Source organism: Narcine bancroftii, chromosome 12 (genome assembly GCF_036971445.1).
Source record: "Narcine bancroftii isolate sNarBan1 chromosome 12, sNarBan1.hap1, whole genome shotgun sequence".
Lineage (NCBI taxonomy): Eukaryota > Metazoa > Chordata > Chondrichthyes > Torpediniformes > Narcinidae > Narcine > Narcine bancroftii.
This window is the reverse complement of record NC_091480.1, coordinates 34,418,206-34,424,205: the sequence shown is the minus strand read 5'-3', so window position 1 is coordinate 34,424,205 and position 6,000 is coordinate 34,418,206.

The following is a 6,000-nucleotide window of genomic DNA, read 5'->3' as shown; positions in this document are numbered from 1 at the left end:
CAGACGGCCGAATCGTTGGCGGCTCGAGGCGATGGACCCATGCAGGTTGCGGGCTGTGGTCAAGGGAGCTGTGGACTGCTGGAGACTGGGTGAAGGGGTACCAGGTATCAGAACCGAAATGTGAAAGGGTGTCAAGGGCACTGAGGGCTTCCTGATTGTGTCAGAAGTTTGGATCTGGACCTTGGGTTTCCAATGGTTTGGACTGAAGGCTGTGTGGCTGCGGGAACATTGGAGGCGAATCCATGGACACTCAGTGACTTTGGAGGGATTCTTTTCCTTCTCTTTCTCTTTAAGGGGTGCTGTGTATTTTCTGCTGATGGAGAATCTTTGGTGCCTTACGGCAGACTAACGGAAATTTTGTGTAATATTGCATTTTCTGTTTTATTACATGACAATAAAAGAATCTTGAATAAGGAACTCATCTGGCAATGCCGTGGGCTTGGACTGATGTATCTCCATGGGCTGACTTTTGGATTGGCTGAGGTATCACGGAAGTGAAGGGAAAGAGTTGGGTGTACCAAGGTCATGGATACAGAATTAGGGAAATGGAATGAAGCACAAGCTTCTAGAAGCAAATGAGGTACTCATAGAAAAGACAGCTGGAAAATAATGATTATGATGTGAATTCCAGATACTTCTTCTTTGAAAAGAATCCTTGATTTGCTTTGTGTAAAATTGAAATTTATATGGAATAAGCCAAAATATCCAATAAAATAAAAGATAAAAATAACAAATTGTGAAAGTAAAAATATTTTTGGTGCATTCTTCTCCTCCATTTGGACCTGGTTGGAAATAGCCCTAATCTTCAGAGACTGGACCTCATTAAAATTGAGCAGATCTGTGCTTGGAGAGTTGGCTAAAACTATACTGTACTATCTCCTAAAATACCTATGAAGCATAACCTTCTAAATCAAAGGGTCTTGCTGCTTTTCCTCATTATTTCCAGCTGTTCATGTTATGGCTTGATTTTGTTTGAAAATAATTTAAAGGGACAGAATTATTTGGAAGGAAGTTGACTCAAGAGGACAGAATTTTGTGAAAACTCAGCAGGTTTTTTGACAACAGAAACAATCAGAATAATTCTTCCCATTTGGGACGAGCAAGTTTGAGTAATAAGGAGAGACTGTCGGCTGGAACTAATTTTCAGGAATGAAGGAGCCTGAGGAATGACCTTAGAATCAGAATTAGAATTTATTGTCATGAACATGTTACAAAATTCGTTGTTTTGTGGCAGCATTGCAGTGCAAATCTTTGCTATAAAATTATATTTTTTAAAAATTAAGTGCAAAAATAAGAGAAAGTGATGTAGTGTCTGTGGTTCATGTTCCATTCAGGAATTTGGTGGCAGAGGGGAAGAAGCTGTCCTTGTGCCGCTGGGGGCTTGTCCTCAGGATCCTGTACCTTCTTCCCGATGGTAGCAGTGTGAAGAAGGTATGGCCTGGGTGGTGGGGCTCCTTTGCTTTCATAAGATACCGCCTCTTGCAGAGGTCTTCGATCGAGTGAAGATGGGGTGCTTGCATGGTGGCACTGGCCAAATTCACAACTCTCTGCAGTTTTTCTTGACCTGTGCATTAGCACCTACATACCTGACAGTGAAGGAACAAATCAGAATGCTCTCCACGGTACACCTGTAAAAATTTGCAAGAGTCTTCAGAATCAGAATTTACTGTCATGAACAATTCACGAATTTTGATGTTTTACATCATAGTGCGTTCATATTATGAACTATCTTACAACAGTAATATATATAAAAAAAACAATAACACTGCACGAAAAATAAGGCCGTGACTTTCGTTCATTGATTATCAGATTCACGAATCTGATGGCAGCGGAGAAGAAGCTTTAAACCTCTCGTTTTAAAGCTGAGGGCTTATCTTTAGGCTCCTGTAACTTTTTCATGATGGTAGCAGAGTGAAGAGGGCATGGCCTGGGTGGTGAGGGGTCTTTGAGGATAGGGGCTCCTTTTTTAAGACCACCTCATGTAGATGGAGTGAGGTCTGGTTCCTTTGATCTCACTGGCTGAGTTAACTATCCTCTGGAGTTTTACTTTGACCTGAGATTTGGCGCCTCCATATCAGGCAGGATATGCAACCACCTAGAATTCTCTCCATGGTACACCTGTAGAAGTTTTCAAGGGTCTTCGATGACATTCCAAATTTCCTCAGCTACCTCACAAAGTATAGCCACTGGTGAGCCTTCTTCGTGTTTGCCTCGACATGGAGGCTCCAGAGTCTGACAGAGGTTCATAAAATTATAAAGGGCATAAATAAGATGAATGATCTCAGTCTTATTTTCAGGGAAGTCTAAACCTCGAGTCCAGAGGTTTAAAATGAAGGGCAAAAATTTGAAAGAATACATTCTTCACCACAGAGATAGGAATGATGGAGGCAAAAAAAGACAATTACAATGTTGAAAAGACATTTGGAGGAGAACACGTATAGGAAATGTTCAGATAGGTATGGGCCTGTCAAAGTAAAAGGGATTCGCTCAGGTAGCTACTCACTGATTGGCCACAAGTGGCTGAAAGGTCTGCTTTTGTGCTTCACTCTATTGTGAGGAGGGCTATTGATTTTTTTTCCTCTGGGCACTGATTACACACAATTATATTGAAAAGGAGTATTTAATGGAGTATAAATTAATTAATACTTTGGGTTAATCAAAGTGAGTACTCCCACAAAGAAAGGTTTTACACTTTAAACCAAGTATATTAATCTCTGGGATCCACTCTCCAAACTTCCCATCTCTTAACATTTCTCTCTTTAGATTTTCCCTTAAACCCAATTTTCTATCCTACAATCATTTCTGCTTGGTGTCAGAATTTGTTTAATAATGTGCTTGTGAGTGCCTTATTTCACTTTGTCATATTGAAGAGAATTATTTACTTGGCTTGAGGTAGTAAATGGTACTCTGGTGGGGCATAGACTTCAGGTGAAAACTCATTAGAAACATCACTTAAGATATGGAAATACACCTGACTGCAAAGTTACTGCCAAGAGGCATGGCTGGACACAAAGGGGCCTCTCTTCCAAAGCTGAATTTCAAGGTTTGAGAATTTGCTTGCCATTCTCTCTCCCCTTCTTTCACCCAACTTTCTCTCCCTCTCTCTCTTTCTCCCCCAACTAAATTCTAGTTCACCTTAATTTCATTGTTGATCTTAATTTTATTGTACATGATTGATAAAATCCAAATGCCAATAACAAAATCTCTGAGAATTTAATTTAAGTGGAGCTCATAATGTACAATCCCTTCAAATTTATTTTAATTAGTTCATGGGTGGGCTCTACTGTCACAAAATAAAGCAAGAAACCATATAAACATTAGTCAAGTAGACTAGACCACCTACTCACCTCAGAATTGTGCATCTAATCCTACATATTATTAGGCACAGATGTCCAATGCAAATTGAAGCATTTTCATATGCATTCTGACAGGAGAAAGATTTATCTTCTGAAAGAGCCTGATAAATTATGTTAATTTCTGATCTCCATTCCTTGATATTGCCAAAGCTTTAGTTAGTCTTGAGGGCGTCTGGTACAATACAACCTCAGGTTTTGTATGGTGGCCAAAATGGAGCATCACAAAACATAATTACCCCCCCCTCCCCCCCACCCCGTGAAACCTCTCAGATCAGTAAGAGACTCCCTTTCTCTTACTTGAACCTTTCCTACTCTCTTCAATACACGTAGAAGATGACTGGTGAAGTTCATCTGACTGAGCCAGGAGTTATTATTTGGTTGACCAAGTTCCAGCTCAAAAACCAGCTGTCAGTTAGCTTTGGGGGAACATGGTTGCAATTTGAAATGTTATTATTGCAAATTAGAGCATTTCTGACATGCTGAATATAATCAATTCCATATGAACACATGCAGCAAGAAGAAAATATTTGTGGTATTTCATGACTGTTAAAGATCCAAAGGATTTTCCTAGCCAATGAAGTAAGAACACATAGAAAAGCTGGAGGAACTCAGCCAGACCCTTCCCCCCACCATTCTTTTCTTTCTAATCAGATGCCTTCTCGCTTTTTGCTTATACCTTGAAAAAGGGCTACAGTTCAGTGGTGGAGATGGGAGGTGGGGTGCAGAGGCCCAGGATTTGGAGCTTGTTGACTGGCATTGAGGGTATGATGGTGTTGAAAGGTTATTTAGACTTAAGTGCAGCACGGTATCAGGATCTACAGGCCCACGAGCCTATGCTACCCAAGTTCGCCAATTAAACTACAACCCCCAGAAACGAAGGCTGACAAAAGTAGTTTAAATTACCTTCAGACTCAGGGTCCAAAAAATGCCCAAGAACCTGCCTGGACGTCTCCTCATACTTTGAAGGAGAAAATATAGCAGCGAATTAGCACAGCGATCTCCCACAAGGGGATAATGAGCTGATAACCTCTTCCAGTGAAACTAGTTAAGGGATAAAAGATGGCTAGAACACACAATAACCACATGTGATTCAGAATAAACCATTCTCCAGTCAGGTCCAATAATTTCTCCCAGCTGTAAAGGAAGAAAAGTGAAGGAGGTACCAAAGAAAGATTGTTTCTTTTTGTGTGTGTTGTTGCTTAAAACTCATGTGCTGAGAGAAACATCCAATTATTCCCAAACAAAGTGAACTTTCTGCTAAGGGTCATGCCTCACAGAAACGGGATTAACATGAATGGCGTAGCAGTTAGCGCAATGCCTTTACAGCGCTAGCGATCGGGACTGGGGTTCAAATCCCAGTTGTCTGTAAGGAGTTTGTATGCTCTCCCTGTGTCTGCATGGGCTTTCCATGGGGGCTCCAGTTCAAAATGTACCAGGGGTTGTAGGCACGGATACATGGGCCGAAATGGTCTGTTACCGTGCTGTATGTCCAAATGACAACCCTTACCTATATTAATTTTTTAGATTTCATAATTTTTTCACAACCTAGAAGGAAGTCATTGAGTCTGCACTGGCTCTTAGAACAAACCCAAGCCCCTGCTATCTTCCCGTAATTCTTTCACTCTCACCTGTATATCAACCATTATTATCCATTCACAATCCTACAGTAGGGGAAATGTATAGTAGCCAGTTAATCTAGCCATCAAGAAGCTGCTGAAGAGATTTGGTGCGTTATGTGCAGAGGCAATGGGATGGCCAAGAACCTACACCAGGCCTCAGAGCATAAAAGGAGAGATAGCCAAAGTAAAGAGATGAGGGAGAGGGGTGGGACAAGAGAGCTGGCTAGCAGTAGGAGGATCCAGGTGAGGGAAGGTTGCTGGGCAGATGAAGCCAGGAGGGGAAGGGAAGAATAGAGTTAGCTGCAGGAAGAATGGAGCCATGCCAATAAGCATGATAAGAAGTACCTCGCTAACATGTAGGGCATCACAAATCAGCCTTTCACCAGCTAACTTGGTAATGGTGGGGGCAAGTAGATTTTCTGTATGATCTACGAAGATACTTGTGGGTTGTCAAAGGTTTTCCGAGAGAATGTGATCAGAAATTACCTACACCGAACGTGCTGAGGATAATGTGATCTCTATCATGGATGTGGGGTAACTCTGTAACTTTGCGACTACACACTGTCAATCGGGCAACTGAGGAACTAGGAGTGAGAAGAGACATTCTGTTATTGGCTTATTAGGAATGAACTGTATGATATATTTGCAATTTAAGAAATTAAAAAAAAAATCTACCATCACAAGAACTTTTAAACAATAATTGTTTAATACAGTTTGGGGCAGCATGGTTAGCCTAGCGGTTAGCCCAACAGGGTTCAAATCTGGCGTTGTCTGTAAGGAGTTGGTATGTGCTCCCCATTTTTGCACGGGTTTCCTTCGGGTGCTCTGGTTTCTTCCCACTCTTTAAAACATTTGGAGTTGTTGGTCACTTGGGTGTAATTGTTGGCATGGGCTCGTGGACCAGAGGGCCTATTGCTATGCTGTATGCCTAAATTTGAAAATCTAAAACTGAAACTAGTTCCTTCATATGAAATCCTTCATGCACAGCCAAGAGGTCGGAACCGATGCAGGCTATCCTCAAGGTG